Source organism: Oryza sativa, chromosome 8, assembly GCF_034140825.1.
Source record: "Oryza sativa Japonica Group chromosome 8, ASM3414082v1".
Lineage (NCBI taxonomy): Eukaryota > Viridiplantae > Streptophyta > Magnoliopsida > Poales > Poaceae > Oryza > Oryza sativa.
The window spans coordinates 13,696,807-13,711,398 of NC_089042.1; the positions used below are offsets into that span (position 1 = coordinate 13,696,807).

The 14,592-nt window shown below is 48.0% G+C and overlaps 1 long non-coding RNA gene across 1 annotated transcript; it reads right to left on the reverse strand.

The window, feature by feature from the left end:
- Positions 1–1,686: 1,686 nt before the first annotated feature.
- LOC136351296 (uncharacterized) lies at positions 1,687–3,495 on the reverse strand. The gene is made up of 3 exons (XR_010734280.1): positions 3,294–3,495; positions 2,652–2,696; positions 1,687–2,008 (listed from the first exon to the last, which is right to left on the reverse strand). It is a non-coding gene; the product is annotated as an uncharacterized lncRNA (long non-coding RNA).
- Between the last annotated feature and the right edge of the window lie 11,097 nt (positions 3,496–14,592).

Genomic DNA, 14,592 nt, shown 5'->3' on the forward strand with positions numbered 1-14,592 from the left:
GATACGAGTAACTTCTATTGGCACCCATATCCAGAATATTTTGAGAGGGTTCCATTGCCGAATCGGTACAAGGTTCCAGATTTTTCAAAATTCTCATGGCAAGATAATATGTCGACTTATGAGCATGTCAGCCAATTTTTGGCCCAGTGTGGTGAGGCATCAGCTATCGATGCTTTGAGGGTTAGATTATTCCCTTTGTCTTTATCTGGATCGACATTCACGCGGTTTTCTTCATTACCTTATAATTCTGTTCAGAGTTGGGCCAATCTGGAAAAGCAATTTCATAAATACTTCTATAGTGCGAATGATGAGATGAAGCTTTCTGATTTGACAGCAATTATGCAAAGACATGATGAGTCTGTTCCAGATTATATCCAGAGGTTCAAAGATATGAGGAATAGGTATTATAGCTTGGGTCTGACAGATTCTCAGTTAGCCGATATTGCCTTCTAGGGTTCATTAAATCCGATAAACGAAAGATTCTCTGCTCAAGATTTTGAGTGTTTGGCTCACTTGGCTCAAAACGTGACACTACATGAACAGAGATTTGCAGAAGCCAAGAAGAAGTTTAAAAAGGTTAATCATGTCTATCCTTATGTTTCTGATTTTGAAGAGGATAATGATCTTGAAGTAGCAACAGCAAGGAACAAGAAGGTTGTAACGTGTCAATGGGTTAGGAATTTTGGAAAAAGATGAAAGATATGACTTTGACATCACCAAGGCTGATAAAATATTTGATTTGCTACTTCGGGAGAAATAGATCCAACTTCCTGCTGGTCATTCAATCCCATCGGCTGATGAATTAGGCAGGAGGAAATATTGTAAATGGCATAACACTGGGTCTCATACTACTAACGATTGCAAGGTTTTCACGCAACTAATCAAGTCGGCTATTGAACAAGGAAAGATAAAGTTTGATGATTCAAGGAGGCCGATGAAGGTTGATGGCAATACTTTTCCTATTAGCATGGTCCATACATCTGGGAGAACAACCGATGGGAAAAATCATCGGAATTCACAGATTAACTCGGTTAGGATTATCAATAAATATCAAAGGAAGTATGAAAAGCAGGAAGAGAGATATTATGAAGATGATGGTGGTTTTGATCCACATTGGGACTACTAATTTTTTAGATTTTGTTGGAATCAAGGAATGAGACTGTAGTCAATAGAAGATTGTCCAGGATGCAGTGATTCTATGTCACGCCCGGAAAATACCTTTCCCGAACGCTAGTGTATTAATCCCCGTCACAAAGGGCTGGGGTACACCACAACAAACTTGATACAAAAGACGCATCTTTATTAATTATCACGATAATATTTACATTATTACAAAGGCACATTAGGCCTGACAACAAAAGAAAAACAGCAGCAGGCCTACGGCTCCATCTCATAGGCGCTCAACTGGTGTATAAGCCAGGACTCCACCTAAGACTTCTTCTCTGACTGGAGGGGGAAAGATTGAGCAAGGATGAGTACAACCACCGTACTCGGCATGCCATGCCGGGAAATGAATTTTAGTGCAAAGGGGAACAAAGAGTTGGCATAATAGGGTTCATTTTTGCGTAAAGCCAAAGTTGCAATATTTTAATGTTTTTAAAGCTTAGTTTAAACTCGGTCCTATATCTAAGCAATATTATCACAGTTGCGAAATGTAACACGCCAGAAACTACAAAGACACCGGGATGCTACCAAAAAGACATACATTTAACAAAGAAGGAGAAATTTCGACAGCAACTCCTCTAAAACATAAGCATTACGGAAGCATCAAAAATAAGTATAGCATTGCAAGTAGCCATCCACAAAAAAACAAGGAGAAAGGAACATTCAGGGATGAAATAAACTAATTTCAACTCCCAGATTCATCTAGTGCAACTTAACAAGGGTACAATTCCTTTTTTACAAAAATCATGACAACTTTAAAGATTAAGGTGGCAGTGTGGAATGCCGTTGTGCTTCTACTCCCGTTTCCCCCAAGCGAGCATGTCACTTTAAGCACCTGAAAACACTGTAGGGGTGTGAGAATAAATCTCAGCAAGAGAATTGTTTTATCAAGTTATTTAACCTACCAAAACATTAAATTATATTTATAAGAAAACAAGGGAACATAACATTAAATATAAAGGCAAACATCTAGTGTTCATAGGTTCAAGAGTAAGGAGGATAAACCACATCTGCAAAGACTTCATGAGAAAGAAGCCCTCTCATGAACTCAATAGAGTATATAACTTCCATACCCCAAAATGCCAAAGTGCAATGCGATGCAAATGCAATGATATTCCTACCTTCACACCCAGGTGTGAAGCTGCATCGTGTTATGACAATACACGATGCTGTACCGGTACGGTCGTGACCATAGGTTCACGACATAACTTCGAATGAAATGCATATGAAATGCAATGCAATACAATAATAGAGGAAATATAACACGGCCATAAATCCTTCCAATGATATCACATATAATAATTACTCTCACTAAAAGCATACCACATTAACCATAGTTAGCCGAGCGGAGAGAGCTCAAAGCAAGATACATAAAATAATCATTTGCACATATGGAATTATAGTGATTGTAGGTATTAAAGTGTCAAGGTGGAGGTTGGAAAAAAAACATGATAAAACCGTAGCAAACCACAGCTACATTCACTTGCCTCCAATGAAGGGTTGGTATCATACACGATCTGAAGGACCACCACCTAATCACAAACAAAGCCTCAGCAAACACACTCAAATATGCATATAAAACAGTAAATAACATGCATCTACGGCCTCAACACCTCAAAATGCAAAAACAAGGAATGCCGCTTGGACTATAAACAGTACTGTTGCTTCAAACCTTTATATCTCGAAATATAAAAATGATATGACTGCAAATAAATACATTTTGGAAATCTACAGAATGAGACCTAGAACTTTCGTGTAGAACCCATATTTTTATTCTGCCATTTAGACGGCCTAAAGCGCAAATCAATACAAGCTTCAGAATCTGCCCAAGAATTCAGACTGCCACACTTAAAAACAGCCATATATGGAGTTCTACTTGCCCAATCAAAGTGTACTTTATCAATATGGAAAGCTAAGGAAAAACTCTACAACTTCCTAGTTATAAACTTTCGCAGCAAAAATCATTTTGATCCTCTAATTAGCGAAATACAGAGACAAAGCAAAGCTGACAGCGCCCAGAAACACTAATCCAAAACACAACACCTAATCCCATCCTCTAACCCTCCAATAACGACGAATTACAACCCTAAAACAACCTACAACCTCTGCACAGGAGAGTTAAGCCTCACCTAGGGTTTGGAGAACTTGAGAGTATGATGGGAAAACCAACCCACCACTCTTCCTACTCGTCTCCTCTTCCTCGATCCGTTTTTCCAATCAGATTCTTGATTAGGGCTATGGTTCTTGGAGATCCATGGAGTAGGGTTAACAGGAGAGAAAGGAACACGTGAGTTCCATAGGTGCTGAGGGGGAGGTGTGGCGGCGTCGGCTGGGAAGGTGGGAGTCGCCTCTCCCTAGGGTATTTGGTGGGGGAGGTGGGCTGGACTAGTGCGACTTGGCCCAAATTGATTTGGCCCAGTTCCAAACATGTTATTTTATTTTTAATTTCAGGGTATTACATTGTCCCCTCCTTCAAGGAATTCGTCCGCGAATTCGGCCAATCCACGATAATCACTAGGAAAGCAAAAGAACTTAAGCTATACCATAAACATACCATCTACGAAGAGCTCCGGGTATTTCTTCTTCATTTCCTCCTCAAGCTCCCATGTTGCTTCTCGCTCTGACTGATTGGTCCATAGAACCTTCACATATTTTATAGTCCTCCTTCTCATAACTCGCTCTGACCAGTCAAAGATACGCACTGGTCGACATTCGATAGTCAAATCTTGCTCAACCATAATTGGTTCTAGGTCAATCTTGTGTTCAGGATCCCGTAGATACTTCCTCAACATGGATACATGAAAAACATCATGTACCCCATTCATAGATTCCGGTAACTGAAGGCGATAAGCCAAACTGCCAACTCGGGCAGTGATAACAAATGGACCAATGTACCTCGGGCTAAGCTTCCCTGTAGTACCAAACCTCACAATTCCTTTGGTCGGTGAGACCCTAAGTAGAACCTGATCACCTACTGCAAACTCCAAGTCTCGCCTTCTTGTGTCAGCATAGCTCTTTTGCCTACTCTGTGCAGCCAACATATTTTGTCCAATTTCCTGTACCTTCTTCGATGTTTGCTCAACTATCTCAGGTCCAAGCAAAGCCCTCTCACCTAGAGATTCCCAACACAACGGTGAAACACACTTCCGGCCATACAAGGCCTCAAACGGGGCCATCTTTATGCTAGCCTGATAACTGTTATTATAAGCGAACTCCACTAAAGCGAGATGATCCTCCCAATTTCCCTTCCATGAAAGGACACAAGCACGGAGCATATCCTCCAAGGTCTGAATCGTCCGCTCTGACTGCCCATCTGTTTGAGGATGGAAAGCTGTACTAAGTGAAATCTTGGTGCCCATTGCCCTTTGTAAGCTCTGCCACAACATAGACACAAATTTTGAGTCTCGATCGGACACAATCGACTTAGGCACACCATGCAACCTCACCACTTCCTTGATATACAAGGGAGCCAAATCATGAGCTGTATTAGTCGTCCTTACTGGAATGAAGTGTGCGGACTTAGTAAGCCTGTCCACGACAACCCATATAGCATCTTTCCCTCGAGGAGAACGTGGTAACCCAATTACAAAGTCCATAGTGATATGCTCCCATTTCCACTCTGGGATCTCTAATGGCCATAATAAACCTGCAGGCCTCTTATGTTCAGCCTTAACTTGCTGGCAAACTCCACAAGCTGACACATACTTAGCAATGTCTACCTTCATCCTTTTCCACCAGAAACTCTGCTTAAGATCTGTATACATCTTGGTCTCTCCAGGATGAATAGTGTAAGGAGTACGATGAGCCTCCCTCAAGATATCCATTTACACCTCTGACTTCTGTGGCACACAAAGGCGCCCTCTGAAGCATATCAAATCTCTCTCATCTATGCTAAAGTCCCAAGATCTACCATCCAAAATCCTCTTCCGAACCTCCTGAAGTAAACGATCATGTTGTTGAGCGTCACGCACACGGTCGAGCAAAGATGACTGGATAAGCATTTGAGTCTCCTCACAGGCAGTGCCCATATAGCAAAAAGAAACATCCATGCGATCCAAATCTGCTATTAGTGGCATCACCGTCTTTGGAACACCAGTTCTACTAAGGGCATCAGCCACCACATTTGCTTTTCCGGGGTGGTATTGGATGGTCATATCATAGTCGCTAATTAGCTCTAGCTACCTCCGCTGCCTCAAATTCAGATCCTTTTGCGTGAATATGTACTTGAGGCTCTTATGATCCGTGAAGACATCACATGATTCCCCATACAAATAATGTCTCCAAATCTTCAAAGCAAAAACCACCGCTGCTAGCTCCAAGTCATGGGTCGGATAATTCCTCTCATGTTTCTTCAACTGCCTAGAAGCATACGCAATTACCTTGCCATCCTGCATCAGCACACACCCCAGGCAAATACGTGAGGCATCAGTATAGACTATGAATCGTTTACCACTCTCGGTCAAAACTAGAATAGGAGCATTCACCAATCTATCCTTCAACTTCTGGAAACTAGCCTCGCAATCATTATCCCATACAAAAGGAACACCCTTCTCGGTGAGCCTAGTCATCGGCTTTGCAATTATAGAGAAACCCTGAACAAAACGCCGATAATATCCCGCAAGACCAATGTCACGTCCCAAAACGACTCTAAAATATATCCCTTAAATGATGCCTAGAATAATTAAAATCCGTGTGAAAGCCTCCAACAATTAAAATGTGCAAAGTTAAAAGCCAAATAAGGCTTAGAGGATTTTTGTAAATCTCCTAAAAGCCTAAAATGCGTAAATAAATTTTAGTGGAATTTTCAGAGCACAAATAATAATTATTAAGAAATAAACAAATTTAAAATGATTTTATAAAAAGAAAAACCCTAAAAGTCCCCCTTCCCTCCCTTGGGCCGGCCCGGCCCATCTCTCCTCCCCCCTCTCTCTCTCTCCACTCCCCGCGGCCCACTCGGCCTCTCCCCGCGCGTGCGCCGCTGACGGGCGGGCCCGCCCGCCACCCTCTCTGACGGGTGGGGCCCACCCGTCATCCCCTTCCTCCCGCCGCTCCCGCCACCTCCCCCGCGCCCTAGCGCCGCCGCCGCCGCGAATCCCGCCGCCTCCCGCCGTCCCAGCGTGCAATAAAATGGGGGGAATCACTCCCCGTGATCCCCTCTCCCTTTCCCCCAATTTTTCCCTCTCTCTCTCGCGTTCAAACGGGCGGATTTGCCCCCCGCAAATCTCGCCGGCGCCATTGATGGCGGCCGGACCTCCCGCGCCGGTTTCCTTCCCCTCCGGCCGCTCTCTGCCCCTTCCAACCCTATTTAAACCCTCCCCGCGCCTCCCTCGCCCGTTTCCGCCCCTTGCCGCACCGTCTCCCCGCCGGAATCGAGCTCGCGCCGTCGCCCCCTCTCTCCTCCGTCGCCGACGACCTCCGGCCGGCCTTCTCCGCTCGCCGGGACCGTCTCCCGCCCTGGCGTCGCCTCCTCCGGCTTCGCCGCACCGCCGTCGACCACGTCCACCCCCTCGCCGAGTCCGCCGACCGCCGGAACGCCGTCGACCCCGTCGACCTGAGCCGCGCCGCCGCCTTCCTCCGCTCCGGCCGCCTTTTTCGTCGTCGCCGTCGACCTAGGGTGAGCCGTGGACCGCCGCCTCTTTTGCCCCTTCCCTTCCCCTCTCTCGGCCGCCGCTCCGCCGTGCCTGTGGCCGCCGCCGGCGACCATAGGGGCGCGGGCGCCGCCTCCCGCCGGCCGCGCCGAGTGGCCGCCTTCGGGCGCGCCGAGTGGCCGCCGCGTGGGGCCCGGCCGTCAGCCGCCCGCGCCCTCGGGTGCGGCTAACGCGTGGGGCCCACGGCGCCGGCCGGTGCGAGCCCGGGTGCGCCCGGTCAACCGTGGACCGTGAGGCTGCCACGTGGGCCCCACTCCCGTGGACCCGGTCCGCGCGCCCCCTCCCCTCGGCTGACGCAATAAACCCTTTTTAGATTAAAATTTAAATGAAGAAATTCGCAAATATTCATTTAAAGAGCATATAAACTTCAAATCAGGGGCGAAGCCAGAATAAATGATCGTCGGGGTCATTACTAATCAGGGTCTATGTTTTCAACCAAAACGGATTGAAAACAACGCAATTTCGATGTTCCAACTTGGGACAAAAGTAGATTTTGAGTGAAATTTGGAATAGTTTTTCAAGAATTCAAATTTGAAATTGTAAAATTAAACCAAATTAATAAAAAAAAATATCAAATTTTGGTTAAAAAAAAGCCATATTGCTATATTTGGAATCTAATTTGAAATCGAATTGGTGAACCCTGATACAATCTGGGTGTTCAGACCTAGCTACGGGATCTGAACCCTTCCCTCCCAGCACGCAAAATAGAGCGAGGTTACCACATGATTAATTAAGCATTATTAGCTTATAAAAAACTTGAAAGACAATAGATTAATAAGGTTTTTAAAACAATTTCCTATAGAAATTATTTTGCAAGGGAATTTGTAAAGTTATGAGCCGCTAGCCTTATGCATGGTCTCAAATCTCAAAAACTCAAAGTATATGCATATTCGGCTGACGTATAATCATAAATGCTAGGTAATTTTCTATTTGCTGCTGCTAGTATCGTTTCTAGTTGTCAATTGGAATTTAACACAACAATCAACAATTAATGTCACCGGGGTCTAATATTTGTTTTCACCGGGGTCATAGCTAGTAAAATAAAGAGGATATGAGAGGTTAAAATAAAATCATCGGGGTCTACTGACCCCGGTAATTGACTGTACCTTCGCCCCTGCTTCAAATGGCCATAACTTGGCCATTTGAACTCGGAATTGGACCGTTCAAGTCTCTTTTTTTTCCTTAAGAAGTCAAGAACCCATTTTTGTGCTTTGTTCCTGCTTGTTATATGGAGTTTATTAGAGTAAAAGCCCTTTTATTTTCCGTTGGTCGTGTAGACGTTGCAGCTTTGGAAGATCCGCTCTTCGTGGAGGTTGAAGCCGACGTTTGGGAAAGTGAGCAAGGCAAGTCACATCATCCTTGAACATATTGAATCCCAGTTTATAAAATTATTTTGATTTAAATTATTGCATTATCGCTTTATTTAAATTCCCGCGTTATCACTGTTTTATCTAGCCATGCCTATTTACCTTTGTTATGACCTTATTATTGTTATTGTTATTATTACCTTGTTCACCCTAGAATAAACAAAACCCCAACTAGTGGACACTCTACTCATGGTACCCCAACTGTCCTGCTGCTTCATTTATCGTCAAAATCTGACCTTTAAAATGTTGCTTTTCTCTTTTGTTTTTGTTTGTAGATGGCCGGCAGCATCAACCGTCGTGGTCTGGACCTGACTGGTTTCGTTTTGGAGCTGCGGGGCATGTGCGTTGCCTTGGGGTATCCGCATGGAGTGGACTACCAGGGCAAGCAACTCCCGGAGCAAGAGGGTGACGATGCAGAGCCCCACGCTGCTTGGGAGGTCACTGCAGTGATCCTCACTGGCTCACCCGAGAGGACTTCGTTGGCAGTCACCGCGGGTGGAGATTCCTTCTCCGCTGCATGCCAGAACGCCGCACTCCTCGCCATCGGCACTCTTCACCAGCGCTACCCGGACGAGTTGCAGCACTCGCCCTACCGCTACCACCCTCGTCACGGAGGAGCCCGCGACTACGCCACCTTCCGGGATGCTAGCTCGGAGGATGACGCTACCATCATGCACCTGGCACGCATGGTGGAGGCGTACGACGCGGCCCGTATCGACTTCCACCAGATGGTGCGCCGCGGGTTGGTCGAGAACAACATGAAGATCCTGGAGCTGCGTCAGGAGAATCTACAGCTGAAGAAGGACCTAGACGCAGTGGAGGCGCAGCTGTGTCAGCTCAAGATCACCCAGGGAGAGGTCTGTCGCCCCAAGGGCCGCCGCGTTTGCCGCAGCTTGAAGATCACCGCCCGCAAGAGTACCTCCAGGCCCGAGCTTGTTCGTCAGTCCTTGGCATGGACCTGTTTCGTCAAGACCCCTCGTGCCGAGCCCGCGCCCGTGGTTCCGCAGGAGGAGGGAGCCTCTGGCGTTGGCAGCACGGAGGCTTGCGCGTGTGTTCTTCTCGTTTGTTTTTCTGCTAGAGTCGTGTGGGGCATGGTTATACCGGTGTATGGTATAACTGTGTCGGAGCCTGTCTTTATTTTATTGGCTTAAGCAACCTGAACCTTAATGAACCCATTTTATATCAGTAATAAGTTCAATAATTTTGGTAGTCGTGGGTGATTAGCTTTAATAGTCTGTTCCCTCTCTTGGCTGGTTCTGTATGGGATATTTCAGATGGTGACAACCAGGAGAAGTGCTGCTACCGGTGATGGCAACCAACCCGAAGGTAGCAACCCCAACATCCAAGGCGGCCCACCTCCACCTCCTCCCCCGCCTCTACCACCACCACCAGACATCAACTCCATCCTCACCCAAATCCTCGCCCAGCAGGCCAACATGATGGCTGCTTTCCTCCATCACATCCAAAATCCGCCACAGCATAATGCTCCACCTCCACCACCACCCCCACAACACTCTAAACTCGCCAAGTTCCTCCGCATCCGTCCGCCTACCTTCTCTAGCTCCAATAACCCCGTGGATGCTTTGGATTGGTTGCATGCCGTGGGGAAAAAGTTAGACACCGCGCAGTGCAACGATGAGGAGAAAGTCATCTTTGCCGCTCACCAACTGTAGGGGCCCGCATCTCTATGGTGGGACCACTTCCAGGCTACGCAGCCAGAGGGGCGGCCTATTACTTGGGCCCACTTCACCGCCGCTTTCCAGAGGACCCATGTGCCCGCCGGAGTCATGGCCCTTAAGAAAAGGGAATTCCGAGAGTTGAAGCAAAGGCAACCGCTCTGTGATGGAGTATTTGCACGAGTTTAACAACTTGGCCCGGTACGCCCCGGAGGATGTTCTGAAGATGAGGAGAAGCAAGAGAAGTTCTTGGCAGGAATGGACCCTGAGCTGTCCGTGCGTCTGGTCTCCGGGGACTATCCGGATTTCCAACGTCTGGTGGACAAGAGCATCCGCTTGGAAGCCAAGCACAAGGAACTGGAGTCGCACAAGCGTCGCTTGGCGAATTTCCGCAATCAACAGGGGGTTAACCAAAGGGTCCGCTACACCAATCCCTATCCAGGGGGATCCTCCTCGCAGCAGCAGCAGCAGCAACACCACGCTCCATGCCCCGACCTCAATTCGTGGTGCGCGTCCCACAGCCGCAGCAACAGCAGAGTCAGCAAGGGACCCGTGCGCCCCGTCCTCCCTGCGCCCGTTGTGCAGCCTGGTCAAGGCCGCAGAGACGTTCAAGGTCAGCAGCGTCTGTGCTTCAACTGCTTCGAGCCCGGGCACTTTGCGGATAAATGCCCAAAGCCGAGGCGCCAGCAAGGCCAAGCGCCTCCCCGCCCCAATAACGGTGGTAAGGATGTCATTCGGGGTCGTGTGAACCACGTGACTGCTGAGGATGTGCTGACAACTCCAGACGTCATCGTTGGTACGTTCTTCATTCATTCCATCCCTGCTACCATTTTGTTCGACTCTGGAGCTTCCCACTCATTTATATCTGTGCCATTCGTGGGGAGAAATCAGTTGGGGGTAGAAAGGCTTAGGAACCCTCTGCTCATCACCACCCCTGGAGGGGTTATGACAGCAAAGTATTATAGCCCTGTCGTTCCTATAGAAATCCAGGGAATTCCTTTTCCCTCGGATCTGATTCTTCTAGACACCAAGAACTTGGATGTGATCCTTGGGATGAATTGGTTGGCTCAATTCCGAGTAGTGGATTGCGCAAGACGCACTGTCACTCTGTACCGAGGGCCAGAACAACCGGTTGTTTTCTTTGCACCCCCAACCACTGTCGGCAGTTCAGAACTTCATCAGATAGGACTGTCAGAAATCCCCATCGTCAGTGAGTTCGGAGATGTGTTTCCGGAAGAACTACCCGGTATGCCGCCCAAGCGAGAGATTGAGTTCCGGATAGATCTTGCTCTAGGAACCACTCCTCTGTACAAGCGACCCTACCGTATGGCAGCAAATGAACTGGCCGAAGTCAAGAAACAGTTGGAAGAGTTAAAAGAAAAGGGGTACATACGGCCGAGCACTTCCCCCGAGGTGCTCCTGTGATTTTTGTGGAGAAGAAAGACAAGATAAAGAGGATGTGCGTTGACTACAGAGCTCTCAATGAAGTTACTATCAAAAACAAGTACCCTCTTCCCCGGATCGATGATCTGTTCGATCAGCTTAAAGGTGCCACGGTATTCTCCAAGATTGATCTTCGCTCCGGATATCACCAATTGCGTATCCATGAAGAAGATATCCCGAAGACCGCATTCACCACGCGTTATGGACTGTATGAATTCACGGTGATGTCGTTCGGGCTGACCAATGCTCCTACCTTCTTCATGAACTTAATGAACAAAGTGTTCATGGAATACTTGGATAAGTTTGTTGTGGTCTTCATCGACGACATCCTGGTATACTCACAATCAGAGGAAGACCATCAACAGCATCTCCGTCTGGTGTTGGGAAAGTTGTGGGAACATCAATTGTATGCCAAGCTTAGCAAGTGTGAGTTCTGGTTGTCCGAAGTCAAATTCTTAGGGCATGTGATATCTGCTAAAGGAGTTGCTGTGGACCCCGAAACAGTGATCGCCGTCACTGATTGGAAGCAACCCAAGACAGTTACTCAGGTTCGCAGCTTTTTGGGTTTGGCAGGATACTACCGGAGGTTCATCGAGAACTTCTCCAAAATCGCTCGACCCATGACACAGTTGTTGAAGAAAGAAGAAAAGTTTGTGTGGAGCCCGCAATGCGAGAAGGCGTTCCAAACTCTCAAGGAAAAGCTGGTTTCCTCGCCAGTTTTAATCTTACCGGATACTCGCAAGGACTTCATGGTGTACTGTGACGCTTCGCGCCAAGGATTGGGGTGCGTGCTCATGCAGGAAGGTCATGTGGTAGCCTATGCCTCACGCCAGCTACTGCCTCATGAAGGCAACTACCCTACCCATGATTTGGAGTTGGCCGCTGTGGTTCATGCTCTAAAAATCTGGCAGCATTATCTCATTGGGAATCGCTGCGAAATATATACCGATCATAAGAGTTTGAAATACATCTTCACCCAGTCGGATCTGAATCTTCGGCAGAGAAGATGGTTAGAGCTCATCAAGGATTATGATGTGGGAATCCACTATCACCCAGGTAAGGCCAACGTGGTCGCAGACGCGCTGAGTCGAAAAAGTCGTTGCAACTCTCTTGGCGTCTGTGGCATTCCACCGGAACTTCATCAACAGATGGAAGCCCTGAACCTAAGCATAGTTGGTCGTGGATTCTTGGCTACGCTGGAAGCAAAGCCTACCTTGCTCGATCAAATCCGCGAGGCTCAGAAGAATGATCCAGATATGCATGGGATCCTCAAGAATATGAAACAAGGTAAAGCCGCTGGTTTCACAGAAGATGAACATGGAACCCTATGGAACGGAAATCGTGTATGCGTTCCGGACGACAAGGAACTTAAACAGCTGATACTTCAGGATGCTCACGAAAGTCCTTATTCCATCCACCCTGGCAGTACGAAGATGTACTTAGACTTGAAAGGGAAATACTGGTGGGTTAGTATGAAGCGGGAAATTGCAGAGTTCGTGGCCCTTTGTGATGTGTGCCAGCGTGTCAAGGCAGAGCATCAACGGCCGGCCGGACTTTTCCAACCTCTACAAGTACCAGAATGGAAATGGGATGAAATTGGGATGGATTTCATCACCGGACTTCCAAAAACCCAAGGCGGTTATGACTCTATATGGGTAGTTGTGGACGGACTAACCAAGGTAGCTCGGTTCATTCCCGTGAAGACCACCTATGGAGGGAACAAACTAGCTGAACTCTACTTCGCTAGGATTGTGAGTCTCCATGGCGTTCCTAAGAAAATTGTATCTGATCGGGGAAGCCAGTTCACCTCTCATTTCTAGAAGAAGCTCCAAGAAGAGTTGGGTACCCGCTTAAATTTCAGCACCGCGTATCACCCGCAGACAGATGGACAGACCGAGCGTCTAAATCAGATCCTAGAAGATATGCTTCGCGCATGTGTCCTAGATTTTGGGAAGACAGGGGATAAGAGTCTCCCCTACGCCGAGTTCTCCTACAATAACAGCTACCAAGCCAGCATACAGATGGCACCGTACGAAGCGTTGTATGGCCGCAAATGCCGGACACCGCTATTGTGGGACCAAGTTGGGGAAAGCCAAGTGTTCGGGACCGATATCTTTAGAGAAGCTGAAGCGAAGGTCAGGACCATTCGGGAGAATCTAAAGGTGGCCCAGTCTCGGCAGAAGAGTTCTGCAGACAACCGACGCCGTGACCTGGAATTCGCAGTGGATGACTTTGTGTATCTCTGGGTCACGCCGTTGCGAGGTGTACACCGGTTTCAGACGAAAGGGAAGCTCGCACCTCGGTTTGTGGGTCATTTCCGTATCATTGCTCGACGCGGAGAAGTCGCTTACCAGTTAGAGCTGCCCGCCTCCTTGGGCAACGTGCATGATGTGTTCCATGTGTCGCAACTCAAGAAATGCCTTCGAGTGCCGTCCGAGCAGGCCGACTCAGAGCAGATTGAAGTTCGCGAAGACTTGACCTACGTGGAGAGACCGGTGAAAATCCTACACGCCATGGAGCGCAGGACCAGGAACCGGGTAATCCGTTTTTGCAAGGTCCAATGGAGCAACCACGCCGAGGAAGAAGCTACTTGGGAGCGTGAAGACGAGCTGAAGGCAGCCCATCTCGATCTCTTCGCCAGTTCTTCCGAATCTCGGGGTCGAGATTCCGTTTAAGGGGGGTAGGTTTGTCACGTCCCAAAACGACTCTAAAATATATCTCTTAAATGATGCCTAGAATAATTAAAATCCGTGTGAAAGTCTCCAACAATTAAAATGTGCAAAGTTAAAAGCCAAATAAGGCTTAGAGGATTTTTGTAAATCTCCTAAAAGCCTAAAATGCATAAATAAATTTTAGTGGAATTTTCAGAGCACAAATAATAATTATTAAGAAATAAACAAAGTTAAAATGATTTTATAAAAAGAAAAACCCTAAAAGTCCCCCTTCCCTCCCTTGGGTCGGCCCGGCCCATCTCTCCTCCCCCCCTCTCTCTCTCTCCTCTCCCCGCGGCCCACTCGGCCTCTCCCCGCGCGCGCGCCGCTGACAGGCGGGCCCGCCCGCCACCCTCGCTGATGGGTGAGGCCCACCCGTCATCCCCTTCCTCCCGCCGCTCCCGCCGCCTCCCCCGTGCCCTAGCGCCGCCGCCGCCGCGAATCCCGCCGCCTCCCGCTGTCCCCGCGTGCAATAAAGTGGGGGGAATCACTCCCCGTGATCCCCTCTCCCTTTCCCCCCATTTTTCCCTCTCTCTCTCGCGTTCAAACGGGCGGATTTGCCCCCCGCAAATCACGCCGGCGC